Source organism: Oncorhynchus nerka, linkage group LG4 (genome assembly GCF_034236695.1).
Source record: "Oncorhynchus nerka isolate Pitt River linkage group LG4, Oner_Uvic_2.0, whole genome shotgun sequence".
Taxonomy (NCBI): Eukaryota; Metazoa; Chordata; class Actinopteri; order Salmoniformes; family Salmonidae; genus Oncorhynchus; species Oncorhynchus nerka.
The window spans coordinates 18,171,407-18,193,324 of NC_088399.1; the positions used below are offsets into that span (position 1 = coordinate 18,171,407).

Genomic DNA, 21,918 nt, shown 5'->3' on the forward strand with positions numbered 1-21,918 from the left:
CCTCGCACTCGCCCTGAGGTGCGTGTCCTCGGCCCAGTACCACCAGTGCCGGCACCACGCACCATGCCTATAGTGCGCCTCGTCTCTCCAGCGCCGCTAGAGCCTTCCTCCTCTCCAGCGCCGCTAGAGCCTTCCTCCTCTCCAGCGCCGCTAGAGCCTTCCTCCTCTCCGGCGCCGCCAGAGCCTCCCTCCTCTCCGGCGCCGCCAGAGCCTCCCTCCTCTCCGGCGCCGCCTGAGTCTCCCGCCTGTCCGGCGCTGCCAGAGCTTCCGCCCCTCAGTCCAGAGGCGCCGGAGCCCCTCAGTCCAGAGCTGCCCCTCAGTCCAGTGGGGCCATTTAGTCTGTTTGTTTTTCTATGATTTGGGGATTTCTATGTTTCGGCCTAGTATGGTTCTCAATCAGAGGGGCGGCAGGGTAGCCTAGTGGTTAGAGCGTTGGACTAGTAACCGAAAGGTTGCAAGTTCGAATCCCCGAGCTGACATGGTACAAATCTGTCGTTCTGCCCCTGAACAGGCAGTTAACCCACTGTTCCTAGGCCGTCATTGAAAATAAAAATTTGTTCTTAACTGATTTGCCTGGTAAAATTAAAAGTGTCAGGTGTCATTAGTTGTCTCTGATTGAGAATCATACTTAGGTAGCCTGGGTTTCACTGTTTGTTTGTGGGTGATTGTCTGTTAGTTGCTTGTGTCAGCACAGTTCTCATTATAGCTTCACGGTCGTATATTGTTTTGTATAGTTTGTATTCAGTGTTCAGTGCTTTTTTAAATTAAAAAATCATCATGAACACATACCACGCTGCATTTTGGTCCGCTTCATACGACAATCCTGACAATTATAAGTGTATGTATGTCCCTTAAGGTCCTTGTGTAATGTGATATTGGACCCCCTAGCTCCAATTGTCATTTGTATATTATTTATATATCATTGTGTTCCCACATGTACTTCCTGTATTGATTTGTTAATAAAAAATACATTTTAAAAAGACAAATATAAAATTAAAAGGTGTGTCTTAAGAGTTTTTCCTACCGATTGTCGACAGAACGGACTGGCGTGAATTGTATTGGAAGGTCGGAAGGCCCAGCTACGTTGTTTTATGCACGTTATTGCACGTTATTGCGGACATGAGCAGAACTTCGGAAGGGGAAAATGGAGTCCCTAGAGAAAGCAAATGAAAGATAAATATGAATGTTGACCAGCTGAGGGCAAAGATTCCCGGTGTATATGATGCTCGTTGTTTGATGCGACGGAGACAGGGTAGCAAGAGTGGAGAAACAGAAGTCATTGTCTGTCCTTTTGAGTTTTGAAGTTGAGTCTTTGCAAAAGTGAAGTTAGGATATGTGTTATCCTGTACGAGCGCATGTGCCGAATACATTAAGATGTTACAGGTGTCAAGCTTATGGGCATGTGGCAGAAGAGTGCAGGAGGGAGGTTCAATGTGTGAGAAATGTGCAGAAGTGCATGAGACAAAGGAATGTGTAGTATTTGGGAAAGTAGTGGAATGTGTTAATTGTAGGGGTGCCTATGGAGCTGGGGATCAGAAATGTCCTGTGCGAGAGAGGCAGGATTCCAGGGTTAGAGTAGAGCAGAAGTTGTCATGCTGAGGCAGTGAAGAAAGTAGAGGAAGCTGGGTTAAGGGGGAGGAGTGGGGAGAGTAGTAGAGATATACCAGTACAGAGGGAGGAGTGGTGAGAGTAGTAGAGATATACCAAAACAGAGGGAGGAGTGGGGAGAGTAGTAGAGATATACCAGTACAGAGGGAGGAGTGGTGAGAGTAGTAGAGATATACCAAAACAGAGGGAGGAGTGGGGAGAGTAGTAGAGATATACCAGTACAGAGGGAGGAGTGGTGAGAGTAGTAGAGATATACCAAAACAGAGGGAGGAGTGGTGAGAGTAGTAGAGATATACCAGTACAGAGGGAGGAGTGGTAAGAGTAGTAGAGATATACCAAAACAGAGGGAGGAGTGGGGAGAGTAGTAGAGATATACCAGTACAGAGGGAGGAGTGGGGAGAGTAGTAGAGATATACCAAAACAGAGGGAGGAGTGGGGAGAGTAGTAGAGATATACCAAAACAGAGGGAGGAGTGGGGAGAGTAGCAGAGATATACCAAAACAGAGGGAGGAGTGGGGAGAGTAGTAGAGATATACCAGTACAGAGGGAGGAGTGGTAAGAGTAGTAGAGATATACCAAAACAGAGGGAGGAGTGGGGAGAGTAGTAGAGATATACCAAAACAGAGGGAGGAGTGGGGAGAGTAGTAGAGATATACCAGTACAGAGGGAGGAGTGGGGAGAGTAGTAGAGATATACCAAAACAGAGGGAGGAGTGGGGAGAGTAGTAGAGATATACCAGTACAGAGGGAGGAGTGGTAAGAGTAGTAGAGATATACCAAAACAGAGGGAGGAGTGGGGAGAGTAGTAGAGATATACCAGTACAGAGGGAGGAGTGGGGAGAGTAGTAGAGATATACCAAAACAGAGGGAGGAGTGGGGAGAGTAGTAGAGATATACCAGTACAGAGGGAGGAGTGGGGAGAGTAGTAGAGATATACCAGTACAGAGGGAGGAGTGGGGAGAGTAGTAGAGATATACCAAAACAGAGGGAGGAGTGGGGAGAGTAGTAGAGATATACCAAAACAGAGGGAGGAGTGGGGAGAGTAGTAGAGATATACCAGTACAGAGGGAGGAGTGGGGAGAGTAGTAGAGATATACCAAAACAGAGGAGGAGTGGGGAGAGTAGTAGAGATATACCAGTACAGAGGGAGGAGTGGTGAGAGTAGTAGAGATATACCAAAACAGAGGGAGGAGTGGGGAGAGTAGTAGAGATATACCAGTACAGAGGGAGGAGTGGGGAGAGTAGTAGAGATATACCAAAACAGAGGGAGGAGTGGTGAGAGTAGTAGAGATATACCAAAACAGAGGGAGGAGTGGGGAGAGTAGTAGAGATATACCAAAACAGAGGGAGGAGTGGTGAGAGTAGTAGAGATATACCAAAACAGAGGGAGGAGTGGGGAGAGTAGTAGAGATATACCAAAACAGAGGGAGGAGTGGGGAGAGTAGTAGAGATATACCAGTACAGAGGGAGAGGCCAAAAAGTGAAATAAGTTTCAGTAAGATTGGATTTTTAGCATTTATATCAATGGTTATCAACTGTACTGCAGGGATGGATTGGAAATCTCATAAAGTTGGGGTTGTGGTGACAGCTGCAGAGAGCTATTTGGGTGTACGAGACTTGACAGCAGAAGAGTTACAGGATGTGTTAAGTGGTGATGTCCCATCCTTTCAGGGTGATGGCCTGAGGTAGGAATACATACATTTAATTAGTGGAGTAGGGGGGTGTTTATTTTATATAATTTTGAAATGAGTGAGTATACTGTTAGATGGTAGGGTATTTATTTATACATTTTTATTTTTCAAGTAAAGTATAAGGGAGTTGTACTCCAGTCTAGTAGGTGGTGGATGCCAACCGCCGTTAAAAGACACACTTCTTCTTCTATGAGGTTTAAGTGTTTGGACCGAAGCCTCAGTCTTCTGGATACCTCCAATTGTCCACTTGGTGGCTGCCACCGGAAACTTTGGGAAGATTGCCCATTATTTGTATTTTTTTCCTATGAACCCAGAAAACTGAGGCAGTGGGAGATTCTATTCAAGTAAGAACATATATGATCAAAAATGTATTATTAGCTAACTTAGCTTGCTACAGAAATGTAATGTGCAGACTAACTCAAATGAGCTGCTAAGGTAACGTTCACTGCCTTTACATCAGTGGAGGTTGCTGAGGCGAGGACGACTCATAATGATGGCTGGAACGAATCAAATAGAATATCAAACATCTGGAAACCATGCGTTTGTATTTGATACCATTCCACGGATTCTGCTCCAGCCATTACCACGAGCCCGTTCTCCCCAATTAAGGTGCCACCAACCTCCTGTGCTTTACATATTGTTTGGCTAGCTAAGTTAATTAAATATCACCAGCTTGCTAACTTCATATTAGCTAGTTAGCTATCTTGATGTTTTTATTGTTGTAACTAAATGCATTTGTAGCTAGCTAGCTAACAATCATGGAAGACGGTGAAAGGATTCGCTAGCAGTTCTAGATGTCAAAGAAGGGAGAGCAGACTACTCTGGATAGAGCAGGTACCTTTGTGGGAGGACATTATGCAAATATTCTCCAGTTCTAGTCCCTAGCAAGAAGAAACTGAGGACAGAGATGTAGTAAAATAATTAGGGTTGTCTAATTTGAGTAAAAATGCAGCCTGTTTCTTTGTGATGTCTTCTGTCCTCAGAGAGCCATAGGACCTCTACATCTGCAGCCTGTTTCTTTGTGATGTCTTCTGTCCTCAGAGAGCCACGGGACCTCTATATCTGCAGGCAGTTTCAATGAATGTCCCAAGAGAAAAAGGGTGCATCCTTGTATACCATTGATTATATGTATTATATATATTATATGTATTATATATATATATTATATGTGTACCTATGTTGGCAAAGTTTGTAAACAAAAATACAGTTTAAAAGTCATGCAATGTATAAACCTTTGACAACTGGAGCAGGCCAACCATACTAGGTGTGCACACTTCTGTTTCAGCCCAGAAATAACACCTGATTCAAGGTATCAAACCTAAATAGTTTATAATCAAGTGTGCTATTGTTGGGCTGGAACGGAAGTCTGCTCACCCAGTAGATCAGGGATCAGTGGAGTGAGGTTGGCCACCTCCGGTATTGAATTATTTTTGTTTACCTGTAATTATGCTTTTGTGATAAATAGCCTACTTGTTACTAAAACTTTACATTTGAGTTAGCTTACTTGTACACTTTGAAATGATATGAAACAGTGTTGATTCTTTGAAGTTAAGTGTTTAAACATGTTTTAATTGTTAACTTAACTATTATTCAAGATTAACTAGTGTTAATGTTGATTAATTACAGATCACAATCCTGCAATAAAGAGGGGAATGGAATGTTTGTGTTTGTTTCTCAAATGAACATGACCATTTTGTCAGTCATATCCTCTCCAATTAGATTTATTTGATTGTCACAATTTTTTCAGGATATCAGCCATGTGGGAGGCGGCAGGTAGTGGTTAGAGCGTTGGGCCATTAACCAAAAGGTTGCTTGATCGAATCCCCGAGCTGACAAGGTAAAAATCTGTCGTTCTGTCCCTGAACAAGGCAGTTAACCCAAGGCCGTCATTGTAAATAAGAATTTGTTCTTAACTGACTTGCCTAGTGATAGGATTTTTTTGGATTGATAGGAATAATGACTAAACAATATCTACATTTTAAATAGAACTATAACTAATTAAACTCTACTCTGTTTTATTATATCTGATTAACAATATTACTTCATAAGGAAGGGATTGTGGAGCATGAAACAGGGGGTAATAAAATAAATACCATTCCAGCCAGGTTAGAGGGGACTGGAATTGTGGGTTTTTAAGTAAGCAGAAAAGGTTATTAACCTATGGTTGAGCAGACTCAACTTAGCTCTGTGATGTTTAGATAAGGCAGAGTGTGTTTTCTCAGGTTTTCCATTAGCTGGAACTGTCTGCTGAATGGTGATGGATGAAAACTTCAGAAGTTTATCTTGATTTAACTGTGTGTCTGGACTAAGAGAGCAAAGGGGTTGGAATGGTTGATAGGAGGACAAATGTTTTATAACCTATGACCTCACATTTTGTATATAAACTGTTGTTTGTGGTTACATGGGAGCGCGCTCCGAGAATAAATACTATTATCTAATATTGATAAGACTGGTCTCTGTCTATTTTATGTAAATAGGAATCTTACACATTTTTATAAAATAGACAGTGATTTAATTGATGTATAATTAATAGGAATTATGAAATTCCAGTGACACCTAGTTAAAAAAAGGTTAAATAATTTTTTAAAAGTGAACCTATTATGCAGCTGATAATGGCATGCGACACCAATGCAGCCATATGCCTACAGCAGTGGATCCCAACTCCAGTCCTTGAGTACCCCCAACAGCACACCGGATTCAACTCATTGAGGGCCTGATAATTAGTTGACAAGAGGAATCAGGTCTGTTTGTCTGGGGCTAGAATAAAACTCTACACCTTGACATTGTGCATCTGAATTAGATAATAGCTTAACCCACACAATGTTTGTATTGTTCAGCTATATGTTATCAATTTAAAAACTATACCAGTAGGCAATGTATGAGGCTGATCATTATACTAGATTTTCTACATGCCTTGTGCTGACAAGATTGTTTAGTTCATATCCAACCCTTGCAATCGAGGTGGTGAAATGTCTGGAAGCAGATGGGATCCTTAGCTTAAAACATACAACTACTACCAAGTTCAATGCCAGATACTTTTCTCCCAGAGGGTCTGAGTGGCACTTGGAGGCACCACCGTGATATTGAAGATCGTTTTAAAGACTACCACAACTACATTGTCTACACTAAATGTGTTTAAATTGTAAAGGAATGACACGTTTCAAGTTAATGTCACATGCGCAGTAAAATGCCTTTAATTAATGCAAACTCAAAAACCAACAATGCAATAATCAAATGTATTTCTAGAAAAAAGCACACAAGAAATATGAAATACACAATAAAGTAAACAAACATACTATATACAGGAAATATTAAAAGAGTTTGTTCCAATACCATATTTACATGTGCAGGGATACTGGGGTGATGGAGGTAGATATGTATAGGGGTAAGGTGATTAGGCAACAGGATATAAGATAAACAGAGTAACAGCAGCTTGTATAAATGTATGTGCATATTATGTGTGAGTGAGAAAATGGAGTGTTTGTTTTGGAGTGACCGTGTGTAGGGCCCTGTGAGTGTGCATAGATGGTGCAAAACACTGAAATAAAAGGTCAATAAAGATGCAAGGTAAACTTGGTCCGTGTAGCAATTCTGTTAGCTAATTATCAGTCGTATTGCTTGGGGATAGAAGCTGTTCAAGCTCTTGCTGTGCTGCAGCAGAGAATATATGGCTTGGGTGGTTGGGGTCTTTCACCTGATATGGAGGTCCAGGATGGCAGGGAGCTCGGCCTCAGTGATGTACTGGGCTGCTCGCACAACCCTCTGTAGCGCCATGTGATCGAGGGCGATGCTATTACCATACCAAGCAGTGATGCAGCCAGTCCATATGCTCTCAAAGGTACAGCTGTAGAACCGTTTCAGGATTTGAGAGCCCATGACAAACCTTTTCTGCTACTCTGTTTATTATACAAACATAGTCACTTTACCTCTACCTACATGTACATATTACCTCGACTAATGTTATTTTATTGTTGCACCTTAATTTTTTAATTCATTATTTTCTTCAGTTTATTTCAGTAAATACTTTAACACTTATTTTTCTTAACTGCATTGTTGGTTAAGGGCTTGTAAGTAAGCATTTCACTGTAAGGTCTATCTATACCTGTTGTATTTGGCGCATGTGAATTATATATCTTTTTGATTTAGTGACGCCAAATTAAAATGAGCGGAACCAGAAAGGCAGCCTCTCCCCGACGCCACTATCCTGTCTGCCCGGTGAATGAAGAATCCATCGAGTTGGATAGCCGACGCCACTATCCTGTCTGCCCGGTGAATGAAGAATCCATGGAGTTGGATAGCCATGGGGTGCATCTGGTTTCAGAACCACGTTTCTGAAAAGCAAGGAACATGGCAACAGTTGGGCCATAAGAAATACTTTTTATTCAATGGGGCTAGGCAAAGCAAAGATGACAAAATACTTGTCTTTACACTTGGACAACAACATGGCTTAAAGTACAGTATGTTTACAATATCAACAAGTCTTTTAAACGTTCCAAATACATTATATTCATACAGTTTAAGGGGGCACTTTTGTCATGACAAGGTGCTCTACTCAATTGACACAACAGAATCATTCAAATTGTCCAAAGCACAGCATATGACAACCATGTCATATAACTGTGGGGAGTCTTCTTTCATGTCTGGTAAAAGATGAAGAAGTAGTAGAAACTGATGCTGCTGCAGCATTACTCATCTTCACAGGGGAATCCAGTCAACATGGGTGTCTTGATATAGGTCAGCTGGTGAACCTACTGTACATAAACACATGAGAAGCACACCTGAATTTAGAATATCAAATCTTCAGGTCCCCTATACCACCGGGGCTCTTAAGTGTTTGGTTGTGTTTCATTGATTCAGGTGTTTTAGTGTTATATAAAGATTACATCTATTGTTGGGCTAGAGCAACCATTACCATTGGTTGCTCCAGCATATTCCATTGAGGCCTTTGTCCTATGCGGTAATGTCCATACATTTTCCCTCATCTTATGAATAAAGTTATAAAATTATCATTGAGTTATCATATGAATGTTTTTTTTAACAATAATTTCTTTCAGACTATATGGACTTCATATTGTACAATTTGTGTCTACCCTTTTCATGGTCATGGCAAGAAGGAAACCTTTTGTAAAATGAACGTAATATTTTGCATTTCATAGCAGATACTGAGAATATACGCAAGCGGGTTAGAAGAGTTAGGATAAGGTCGTGAAACAAGTTAAGGTTAGCTAAAAAGTCAAATAAAACTTTTTACGTCAATTTGCGAAAAACTGGATCCCTTTTAGCCAAGACCGCTTTTCAGCCTAGATTATTACACAGAGGTAAAGACAGTTTTAAGTTTTCAAACCACTTGAGCCACAGTCTCCAAATAACTGTCATGATGTTGGAAAAATTGTGCACAAGATTGCACAGGTCTTATTTTCACGATTCGGACAATAATTTGCTTTCCAAAGCTAATAAATGTGGAAATGTGAGCAGCATTTTGTATTCCAAGTTGAATTAGTTAGGGAGCATAAACAAAGTACAATGTTTTTTTACATTCACATTTCAATAGCTCCTTGGTCATGTGACCTACTGACTTCAAACAAGGTTCAGAATGTCCACTGACTACCCTTCTATATTGCACAGCCTTTAGTTTGCCCATTTTCATCTCACATGGTTTTACATTAATTTTTCAAAATGTAGAATTTCAAGAGCTCCTTGGTCATGTGACCTAGTGACTTCAAACAAGGTTCAGAATGTCCACTCCGTGGGCCTACACATTGCACACCCTTTGGCCCTTTCATCTCACATGGTTTTACATGCATTTTTCAAAATGTAAAATTTCAATAGCTCCTTGGTCATGTGACCTAATGTCCAATGACTGCCCTTCTATATTGCACACTCTTGTTTGTGTACTGTAAAATCACACGGTGTCATGTACATTTTTCATAGTTTCAAATTTGCAATAACTCCTTGGTCATGTCAATTACACACCTAAGAAGTGTGCAGTGGATGTACACCCATGTTGCATAATCTCTAGTCATGTATCTTCTATATTGTTGTACATTAATATTAGTTTGACAATTAGGGGGTTCAGTCCAGTGTTGTGTTTACCCTTTTCTTTAATATTTATCTACAATAATTGGTAGTTCTAAGTAGCTATTTTCCCAGTTTTTTTATTTGTCCACAGTATTTAACAGTGGTACACAATAGGAGAGACAGATAATATCTCCTTTCGTCGTTAATATCAACCATAAAGGAAAAGGGCAAAGTATGAGAGTCATGCTATTAATTGTCCAAAGCAGGGATGGAGAGTGAGCTGGTGAGGTAGGCTGCAGTGGGTTTGCTGGTCAATACATATACTGAACATGTAACCACAGTAATGGTGGCCAGTAAATCAATGAATAAAAATTTAATATTGACAAATTAAACATAAATTGTAGACCTTTCATCTTTTCCAACATGTCAGACACTTAATTGAAGTTAAGTATGAAACATTTCACCGTGTTAACTTTCTCTTTATCCCTAGTTGATGTACATGTCAGAGCCTCTTCAGTGTGGATGGGGTATAGCATACATTTTTAACAACAAAGACAGCACTTCCAGTTTGTGTTCTTTACTCTGTTGAACTCTTGTCTTCATTCCTAGGCACAGCACATCACCGTTGGAACGCTAAACATTCAATCAAAACAAAACGTAACACGTTATAAATAACATCAAACATCAATGCAGTCTGAGGAATGACGAATTAGCCATCCATTGTTATATCATAAATGGTCTTACATGCCGTCACTCTTGTCAAAATATTATAAACATGTTAAATAAAGTTACTAACCCAGTCAGTCTTTGTGCCACATCCAGGTTCTTTATCAGTGGCACACATGAAGCAGTTGTTGACTTTGTTGAACTCTGAAATCATAGGCATGAACTGAACATATGGCTGTCCGACACAACTACATAAAAATAAAGAATTTACATTTACTTCGAATTAAACGTCCGTACATACCAGACATTTTTTGTCTATCCTCTGCCATTTCTTTCCGCAGTTGCTCCATGTGTTTTTGAAGGTTCCATATCAATTTGGAAGGCGATGTTGGGGAAGTTCTCTGCAACTTCCTTGGCCATCTACACCAAAAAATAAATGAGGGTTTTTGACCTAATTGGACATAACAGCTAACCATTCATTATTGAAAATATAACTATCAAACCTGCATTACAAAGACCCCACAGCTGAAGGTGTCCTGCTGCATGGTGGGAGTTATTTCCCCTCCTTTACACTTTATGTCCCCCCAGTCTTTTCCGTTTAGAAGTATTCTCTTTTTATGTAAAAATCATGGAATTATGATTAGTTATAGGCAAATGGATACACAAGCCAACTTTGTATGCTGTTTTCCTTATAACTATAATCTAGTAGTAATTTATTTAGTAATTCATTTCCTTTATTCCCCATTCTTCACACAGCCTAAATTATAGGCACTGAACCATTTACAGGACAATAATAAAAGTAGCATATAGGATCCAACTCTATAACAGAGTGAATAAATGTAGAGCGTTTGTAGACTTTAAGAAAAAAATATGGAAGTGACAGTTTCATCAGTACGTGCTTAAAGAAAGTCATATCACAAAGATCACAGATGACAGTGCCCACCAAATCTATGACAATAGAGAATGAATTGTAAACACCAACGTGTGTTTGTCAAAATAATATCTGAAAATATCAGTTGTTGAACATAATACTTCTATTTGCAATAGAAATGTATGATATATGCAGTTGAGGAATATTCCATGTACCAACACTACATGTAGGATGGACATTCCCACATACAGTATTTAAAAAATATATTATTTCACCTTTATTCAACGAGGTAAGCCAGTTGAAAACAAGTTCTCATTTACAACTGCGACCTGGCCAAGATAAAGCAAAGCAGTGTGACACAAACAACAACACAGAGTTACACATGGAGTAAACAAACGTAGTCAATAACACAATACAAAAGTCTATATACAGTGTGTGCAAATGAAGTAAGATTAGGGAGGTAAAGCAATAAATAGGCCGTTGTGGCGAAATAATTACAATTTCGCATATAAACACTGGAGTGAGATGTGCAGAAGATGAATGTGCAAGTAGAGATACTGCGGTGCAAATGAGCAATTTTTTAAAATATAAATAAATAACAATATGGGGATGAGGTAGTTGGATGGGTTATTTACAGATGGGCTACGTACAGGTGCAATGATCTGTAAGCTGCTGTAACGGCAGATTTCCTCCTCTTCGTAAGAATCGGACCAAGATGCGGCATTGGTAAGTGTTCATGACGATTTTAATAAGAAAAGCACCGAAATACAAAAACAATAAACGAATATGTGAAATAACCAAACCGAAACAGTACCGTGTGGTGACAAACACACACACGGAAACAAACACCTACAAACCAACAGTGAAAACCCAGGCTACCTACAGTGCCTTGCGAAAGTATTCGGCCCCCTTGAACTTTGCGACCTTTTGCCACATTTCAGGCTTCAAACATAGAGATATAAAACTGTATTTTTTTGTGAAGAATCAACAACAAGTGGGACACAATCATGAAGTGGAACAACATTTATTGGATATTTCAATCTTTTTTAACAAATCAAAAACTGAAAAATTGGGCGTGCAAAATTATTCAGCCCCTTTACTTTCAGTGCAGCAAACTCTCCAGAAGTTCAGTGAGGATCTCTGAATGATCCAATGTTGACCTAAACGACTAATGATGATAAATACAATCCACCTGTGTGTAATCAAGTATCTGTATAAATGCACCTGCACTGTGATAGTCTCAGAGGTCCGTTAAAAGCGCAGAGAGCATCATGAAGAACAAGGAACACACCAGGCAGGTCCGAGATACTGTTGTGAAGAAGTTTAAAGCCGGATTTGGATACAAAAAGATTTCCCAAGCTTTAAACATCCCAAGGAGCACTGTGCAAGCGATAATATTGAAATGGAAAGAGTATCAGACCACTGCAAATCTACCAAGACCTGGCAGTCCCTCTAAACTTTCAGCTCATACAAGGAGAAGACTGATCAGAGATGCATCCAAGAGGCCCATGATCCCTCTGGATGAACTGCAGAGATCTACAGCTGAGGTGGGACACTCTGTCCATAGGACAACACTCAGTCGTATATTGCACAAATCTGGCCTTTATGGAAGAGTGGCAAGAAGAAAGCTATTTCTTAAAGATATCCATAAAAAGTGTCGTTTAAAGTTTGCCACAGGCCACCTGGGAGACACACCAAACATGTGGAAGAAGGTTCTCTGGTCAGATGAAACCAAAATTTAACTTTTTGGCAACAATGCAAAACGTTATGTTTGGCGTAAAAGCAACACAGCTCATCACCCTGAACACACCATCCCCACTGTCAAACATGGTGGTGGCAGCATCATGGTTTGGGCCTGCTTTTCTTCAGCAGGGACAGGGAAGATGGTTAAAATTGACGGGAAGATGGATGGAGCCAAATACAGGACCATTCTGGAAGAAAAGCTGATGGAGTCTGCAAAAGACCTGAGACTGGGACGGAGATTTGTCTTCCAACAAGACAATGATCCAAAACATAAAGCAAAATCTACAATGGAATGGTTCAAAAATAAACATATCCAGGTGTTAGAATGGCCAAGTCAAAGTCCAGACCTGAATCCAATCGAGAATCTGTGGAAAGAACTGAAAACTGCTGTTCACAAATGCTCTCCATCCAACCTCACTGAGCTCGAGCTGTTTTGCAAGGAGGAATGGGAAAAAATGTCAGTCTCTCGATGTGCAAAACTGATAGAGACATACCCCAAGCGACTTACAGCTGTAATCGCAGCAAAAGGTGGCGCTACAAAGTATTAACTTAAGGGGGCTGAATAACTTTGCACGCCCAATTTTTCAGTTTTTGATTTGTTAAAAAAGTTTGAAATATCCAATAAATGTCGTTCCACTTCATGATTGTGTCCCACTTGTTGTTGATTCTTCACAAAAAAATACAGTTTTATATCTTTATGTTTGAAGCCTGAAATGTGGCAAAAGGTCGCAAAATTCAAGGGGGGCGAATACTTTCGCAAGGCACTGTATATGGTTCTCAATCAGGGACAACGATAAACAGCTGCCTCAGATTGAGAACCATATCAGGCCAAACACAGAAATAGAAAAACATAGAAACACAAACAGACTGCCCAACCCAACTCACGCCCTGACTATACTAAATAAAGACAAAACAAAGGAAATAAAGGTCAGAATGTGACAGCTGCTCTGAAAGCTGATGCTTAAAGATAGTGAGGGAGATATGAGTCTCTAGCTTCAGTGATTTTTGCAATTGGTTCCAGTCATTGACAGCAGAGAACTGGAAGGAAAGGCAGCCAAAGGAGGAATTGGCTTTGGGGGTAACCAGTGAAATATACCTTCTAGAGCACGTGCTGCGGGTGGGTGCTGCTATGGTGACCAGTGAACTGAGATAAGGCGGGGCTTTACCTAGCAAAGACTTATAGATGACCTGGAGCCAGTGGGTTTGGCGACGAATATGAAGTGAGGGCCAGGCAACGAGAGCATACAGGTCGCAGTGGTGGGTAGTATATGGGGCTTTGGTGACACGGATGGCACTGTGATAGACTGCATCCAATTTGCTGAGTCAAGTGTTGGAGGCTATTTTGTAAATGACATCACCGAAGTCAAGGATTGGTAGGATAGTCAGTTTTACGAGGGTATATTTGGCAGCATGAGTGAAGGCTGATTTGTTGCGAAATAGGAAGCCGATACTAGATTTCATTTTGGATTGGAGATGCTTAATATCTGGAAGTCTGGAAGGAGAGTTTACAGTCTAACCAGACACCTAGGTATTTTTAGTTGTCCACGTATTCTAAGTCAGAACCGTCCAGAGTAGTGATGCTAGGCGGGCGGGCAGATGCGGGCAGCCATCGGTTGAAGAGCATGCATTTAGTTTTACTTGCATTTAAGAGCAGTTGGAGGCCACGGAAGGAGAGTTGTATGGCATTGAAGCTCGTCTGAAGGTTAGTTAACATAGTGTCCAAAGAAGGCCCAGAAGTATACAGAATGGTGTCGTCTGCGTAGAGGTGGATCAGAGAATCAACAGCCACAAGAGCGACATCATTGATGTATACAAAAGAAAAAAAAGAAAAGAGTCGGCCCGAGAATTGAACCCTGTGGCACCCCCATAGAGACTGGCAGAGGTCCAGACAACAGGCCCTCCCATTTGACACACTGAACTCTATCTAAGAAGTAGTTGGTGAACCAGGCGAGGCAGTCATTTGAGAAACCAAGGCTGTTGAGTCTGCCGATAAGAATGCGGTGATTGACAGAGTTGAAAGGCTTGGCCAGGTCAATGAATATGGCTGCACAGTATTGTCTTTTGTCGATGGTGATTATGATATCGTTTAGGACCTTGAGCGTGGCTGAGGTGCACCCATGACCAGCTCGGAAAACAGATTGCATAGCGGAGAAGGTACGGTGGGATTCGAAATGGTCGGTGATCTGTTTGTTAACTTGGCTTTCGAAGACCTTAGAAAGGCAGGGTAGGATAGATATAGGTCTGAAACAGTTTGGAGAGGGGGATGACCGTGACAGCTTTCCAATCTTTGGGGATCTCAGACGATAAGAAAGAGAGGTTGAACAGGCTAGTAATAGGGGTTGCAACAACTGAGGCGGATAATTTTAGAAAGAGAGGGTCCATATTGTCTAGCCCAGCAGATTTTTAGGGGTCCAGATTTTGCAGCTCTTTCAGAACATCAGCTATCTGGATTTGGGTGAAGGAGAAATGGGGAGGCTTGGGCAAGTTGCTAGTGGTAGCCAGGTGGAAAGCAAGGCCAGCTGTAGAAAAATGCTTATTGAAATTCTCGATAATCGTAGATTTATCGGTGGTGACAGTGTTTCCTAGCTGAGGTGCAGTGGGCAGCTGGGAGCAGGTGCTCTTATTCTCCATGGACTTTACAGTGTCCCAGAACTTTTTGGAGTTTGTGCAAATATCTGTTTGAAAAAGCTAGCCTTTGCTTTCCTAACTGCCCGTGTATATTGGTTCCTAACTTCCCTGAAAAGTTGCATATCACGGGGGCTATTCGATGCTAATGCAGAACGCAACAGGATATTTTTGTGATGGTCAAGGGCAGTCGGGTCTGGAGTGAACCAAGGGCTATATTTGTTCCTGGTTCTACATTTTTTGAAATATGGGCATGCTTATTTAAGATGGAGAGGAAAGCACTTTTAAAGAATAACCAGGCATCCTCTACTGACGGAATGAGGTCAATATCTTTCCAGGATACCCGGGCCAGGTCGATTAGAAAGGCCTGCTCGCTGAAGTGTTTTAGGGAGTGTTTGTCTGTTATGAAGGGTGGTCGTTTGACCGCGGACCCACTACGGACACAGGGAATGAGGCAGTGATCGCTGAGATCCTGGTTTAAGGCAGCAGAGGTGTATTTAGAGGACAGGTTGGTCAGAATGATATCTATGAGGGTGCCTGAGTTTACAGATTTGTGGTTGTACCTGGTAGGTTCCATGATAATTTGGGTGAGATTGAGGGCATCTAGCTTAGATTGTAGGACGGCCGGGGTGTTAAGCATATCCCAGTTAACAATATCCCAGTTAACAGTACAAACTCTGAAGATAAATGGGGGGCAATTAATTCACATATGGTGTCCAGGGCGCAGCTGGGGGCTGAGGGGGGTCTGTAACAAGCGGCAACAGTGAGATACTTATTTCTGGAAAGGTGGATTTTTAAAAGTAGAAGCTCAAACTGTTTGGGCACAGACCTGGATAGCATGACAGAACTCTGCAGGCTGTATCTGCAGTAGATTGCAACTCCACCCCCTTTGGCAGATCTGTCTTGGCAGAAAATGTATACACATACATAGAGGCATTTTTCGACTATGATTTTACCACTCAGAATCCAGAATGGATATGACAATGAGGCCAGCACAAGATGGAATACACCCTTACAACAATCTACTTTTTGATCTTCTTAACTTCTTATCTGGTAAACTGCTGTCAAGAAAAGAGCCCCAATTAGGGGTTAGTGTACTCCAGTAAAAAAAGCTGATTTAGATGAAAAACTATTGCCCTGTGTCTCCGTTCATAGAGGATGAGAGACTAGTCAGTGGTAGAATTGAGTTGGCACTTTATTGGCCCAAACACCCATAGACCCACAAGGTTGAGGTTACTCATGGACAGTAATACATTTTTGCATTGTCTTCTAACTGTCCAAGAATAGGATCCAAAGTGTTAGGAAATATTTGTTCCCATAAATACAAAGGAGGATGTCTCTCCTCATACCTCTGGCACGTTAGTCAGACTGCCTGACTGTGCACCACAGAGCCAATCAGGAGAGAATACATACAGGTCAACGGTGCCAATTGAAAGTCAAGGGGTGTGTCTGTGCCTATTGGATTACTCTCTCTTTACAGAGAACCCCTGTGGTTCAAGTCTGCTCTGCACATGTCTGAAAGTGACAGAGCCAGCAGCCAAGAGAGTTTTTCACAGTATGTCATAAAAAAGTATTACACTTAGATCCAGTACAATTGAATAACTAAGATCTGAATTTGAATGCAGCGTGTTCCGATTCCTCCTTCTCCTTCTGTCCATCAGGGTCAACCAAAAACCACAACCCTCATACCTCTTCAAAAAAAGTACCTAAATCAATTTTGGAAAAAGGATTCTACACACAAGACATAGGAATTTATTTTCCCAGTTAGATAAATGGTAGGCCATGCATCAAATAACTATTTTCATCAGAAAAACTAACCCTCAAATGCAATATTGCATTTTGTAAGTTGTCTGCAGGTGGCTTGTTGTGAATGCACTCAAATATCAAGTCATTATCAGGTTATGTAAAATGCGTTCTAATACTCTATTTGTCTTAATGTACAGTATATGAAAGTGATACTATGAAAATTATTATTTCACGTTATCAAGCTCACTGTGACCGACAAATCACTGCCTATTACTGTGATTTAAAAAGAGGCCTACCTGTGCGCCTTCCTTTAAGCACCTCTGTTCGAACACCTGTCCTGTCCTTGATCCATACCACATACAGTGGGGCAAAAAAGTATTTAGTCAGCCACCAATTGTGCAAGTTCTCCCATTCCTCCATGCAGATCTCCTCTAGAGCAGTGATGTTTTGGGTCTGTTGCTGGGCAACATGGACTTTCAACTCCCTCCAAAGATTTTCTATGGGGTTGTGATCTGGAGACTGGCTAGGCCACTCCAGGACCTTGAAATGCTTCTTACGAAGCCACTCCTTCATTGCCCGGGCGGTGTGTTTGGGATCATTGTCATGCTGAAAGACCCAGCCACGTTTTATCTTCAATGCCCTCAAAATCTCACGATACATGGCCCCATTCATTCTTTCCTTTACACGGATCAGTCGTCCTGGTCCCTTTGCAGAAAAACAGCCCCAAAGCATGATGTTTCCACCCCCATGCTTCACAGTAGGTATGGTGTTCTTTGGATGCAACTCAGCATTCTTTGTCCTCCAAACACGACGAGTTGCGTTTTTACCAAAAAGTTATATTTTGGTTTCATCTGACCATATGACATTCTCCCAATCTTCTTCTGGATCATCCAAATGCTCTCTAGCAAACGTCAGACGGGCCTGGACATGTACTGGCTTAAGCAGGGGGACACGTCTGGCACTGCAGGATTTGAGTCCCTGGCGGCGTAGTGTGTTACTGATGATAGGCTTTGTTACTTTGGTCCCAGCTCTCTGCAGGTCATTCACTAGTCCCCCCGTGTGGTTCTGGGATTTTTGCTCACCGTTCTTGTGATCATTTTGACCCCACGGGGTGAGATCTTGCGTGGAGCCCCAGATCGAGGGAGATTATCAGTGGTCTTGTATGTCTTACATTTCCTAATAATTGCTCCCACAGTTGATTTCTTCAAACCAAGCTGCTTACTTATTGCAGATTCAGTCTTCCCAGCCTGGTGCAGGTCTACAATTTTGTTTCTGGTGTCCTTTGACAGCTCTTTGGTCTTGGCCATAGTGGAGTTTGGAGTGTGACTGTTTCAGGTTGTGGACAGGTGTCTTTTATACTGATAACAAGTTCAAACAGGTGCCATTAATACAGGTAACGAGTGGAGGACAGAGGAGCCTCTTAAAGAAGAAGTTACAGGTCTGTGAGAGCCAGAAATCTTGCTTGTTTGTAGGTGACCAAATACTTATTTTCCACCATAATTTGCAAATAAATTCATTAAAAATCCTACAATGTGATTTTCTGGATTTTTTTTTCTAATTTTGTCTGTCATAGTTGAAGTGTACCTATGATGAAAATTACAGGCCTCTCTCATCTTTTTAAGTGGGAGAACTTTCACAGTTTTATATTAAGTTAAAATAAGTGTTAATTCAGTATTGTTGTAATTGTCATTATTACAAATGTAAAAATAAAATAAAAAAATTGGTGGCTGACCCACTGTACAGCCATTTGCGGATCTTTTCAGTATCCATGTGAAAGATAGTTATTGCAAGGCTGGTACATTTTTTTATTTAAAAAAATAATTTTATTTTTTACACCCATGTGAAATGAAGGCCTACAGATTTAAGTCTAATAGCATGAGATGAAAGTACTAGAGGTCGACCGATTAATCGGAATGGCCGATTAATTAGGGCCAATTTCAAGTTGTCATAACAATCGGTAATCGGCACCAATTTCCGATTATTAAAAATAAAAAATATATATTTCATTTTTATTCCTTTTATTTAACTAGGCAAGTCAGTTAAGAACACATTCTTATTTTCAATGACTGCCTAGGAACTGTGGGTTAACTGCCTTGTTCAGGGGCAGAACGACAGATTTTCACCTTGTCAGCTCAGGGGTTCAAATCTTGCAACCGCACAGTTAACTAGTCCAACGCTCTAACCATTGCACTCCACGAGTAGCCTGCCTGTTACGCGAATGTAGTAGAAGCCAAGGTAAATAGCTAGCTAGCATTAAACGTATCTTATAAAAAACAATCAATCATAATCACTAGTTATAACTACTGATCCAGTTTAGCAGGCAATATTAACCAGGTGAAATTGTGTACTTTCTCCTGCGTTCATTGCACACAGAGTCAGGGTATATGCAACAGTTTGGGCTGCCTGGCTCATTGCGAACTAATTTGCCAGAATTTTACGTAATTATGACGTACATTGAAGGTTGTGCAATGCAACAAGAATATTTAGACTTAGGGATGCCACCCATTAGATAAAATACAGAACGGTTTCGGATTTCAGTGAAATAATAATAAACGTTTTGTTTTCGAAATGATAGTTTCCGAATTCGATCATATTAATGACGAAAGGCTTGTATTTGTGTGAGTTATTATGTTATAATTAAGTCTGATTTGATAGAGCAGTCTGACTGAGCAGCAGCAGGCCCGTAATCATTCATTCAAACAGCACTTTCGTGTGTTTTGCCAGCAGCTCTTCGCAAGCACAGCGCTGTTTATGACTTCAAGCCTATCAGCCTAATGGCTGGTGTAACCAATGTGAAATGGCTAGCTAGTTAGCTGGGTGTGCGCTAATATTGTTTCAAACGTCACTCGCTTTTAGATTTGGAGTAGTTATTCCCCTTGCCGGTGGGTAACGATGCTTCGAGTGTGGTTGTTGTCTATGTGTTCCTGGTTCGAGCCCAGGTAGGGGCAAGGAGGGGGACGGAAGCTATACTGTTACACTGGCAATACTATAGTGCCTATAAGAACATCCAATAGTCAAAAGTATATGAAATACAAATGGTATAGAGAGAAATAGTCCCATAATTACTATATTAACTACAACCTAAAACCTCTTACCTTGGAATATTGAAGTCTCATGTTAAAAGGAACCACCAACTTTCATATGTTCTCATGTTCTGAGCAAGGAACTTAAACGTTAGCTTTCTTACATGGCACATATTGCACTTTTACTTTCTTCTCCAACACTTTGTTTTAGCATTAGTTAAACCAAATTGAACATGTTTCATTATTTATTTGAGGTTAAATTGATTTTATTGATGTTTTATATTAAGTTAAAATAAGTGTTAATTCAGTATTGTTGTAATTGTCATTATTACAAATTAAAAAATAAAATTAAAAAAATTGGCAGATTAATCGGTATCAGCTTTTTTTGGGGGTCCTCCAATAATCGGTATCGACCTTGAAAAATCACAATCGGTCGACCTCTAGAAAGTACACAAACAAGAGTGTGCAATATAGAAGGGTAGTCAGCGGACATGACCAAGGAGCTATTGAAATTTTACATTTTGAAAAATGTATGTAAAATCATGTGAGATGAAAATGGACAAACTAAAGGGTGTGCGATAAAGAAGGTAGTAAAAGTGGACATTCTGAACCGTGTTTAAAATCACCAGGTCACATGACCAAGGAGCTATTGAAATTCTACATTTTGAAAAATTAATGTAAAACCATGTGAGATGAAAATGGACAAACTAAAGGGTGTGCAATGTCTATGCAATCGGGTTAGCTACAACCAGTTTTGAACGTGTTTGGAGTAATGGTTAAAGAGCTATTGAAATGTGAAAATTTTGATTTGTCACTATGTTGACGGTCCATAACTACTGTTGGTGGACGTAAGGAAAACTACAGGCGAATATCCAACTCGATACTCTTTACCTCGGTCTAGATTACATGGTTGCTTTCAAGACAAGGTCGTTCTAATTGATCTGTTGTCAGTAGAGTAGGCCTAGACTACCATCGTATTAAAAAAATATTCTGTTAATGTCTCCAGTGATATAAAGTGTAGTAGAATTGCATTTTTATTTTACCTTTATTTAACCAGGCAAGTCAGTTAAGAACAAATTCTTATTTTCAATGACGGCCTGGGAACAGTGGGTTAACTGCCTGTTCAGGGGCAGAACGACAGATTTGTACCTTGTCAGCTCGGGGGGTTGAACTTGCAACCTTCCGGTTACTAGTCCAACGCTCTAACCACTAGGCTACCCTGCCGCCCCAAAGTTATCAACGGCCACATTTTTCCCGTGCAAAGGAAAGAAACGTCTCTAATAAGCCACTACGCGCTTATTAACAGCCTAAATGATCACTATCCAATCTACTCATCACATTAGGAATAGTAGGTTCACATTAGCCCGCAAATGCGACGATAGAGGCATGCAATACTTTGTTATAAGAGGCATTTTTATGGTGAAAAAAAATGGATTTCCAAAACTTGAAACTCACGCGACACATGCTAAAAGCTAGACTACAAGCTATCGAGCCAACTAACTTAGTGTTGTTAACGCCTGGTTAGCATAACAGCGAAACTAAAATCAAAATCGATAAGACTTGACCTACCAATGATGAAATGATCGTAGCAAACCCTGTATTGACAGCTGTCTGGGTTGAGGTCTTGACGGGCAAAAAGGTTTCTTCGCTTCTCTGAGTTCTTGAGTCTTATCTCATTGGTATTGCCAAAATGGTGTTTCATGATTGCGTGGAATCTGTAAACATCTTTTCCCCCCTTTGTGTTTCCGGCCTCGTTTGAGCAGCCATATACTCCACAGAAAATGACCGTGGTGATGAATCAACTAGTTCTAGTCACTTTTATCATTCAGTTTGGGGTAGCTAGCCCCTCGGCTGTTGTCAGAATAATTAATGCAGTAGTCTTCCAACATAGCCGCCAGGAGGCGTTCTACGTCAACTGAAAGCTCTCC

At 40.9% G+C, this 21,918-nt stretch overlaps 1 long non-coding RNA gene across 1 annotated transcript; it reads right to left on the reverse strand.

Annotated features, from left to right (window-relative positions):
- Positions 1-6,469: 6,469 nt before the first annotated feature.
- Positions 6,470-21,859, reverse strand: LOC115119572 (uncharacterized). The gene is made up of 5 exons (XR_003862005.2): positions 21,560-21,859; positions 10,284-10,402; positions 10,113-10,186; positions 9,855-9,949; positions 6,470-8,049 (listed from the first exon to the last, which is right to left on the reverse strand). It is a non-coding gene; the product is annotated as an uncharacterized LOC115119572 (long non-coding RNA).
- Between the last annotated feature and the right edge of the window lie 59 nt (positions 21,860-21,918).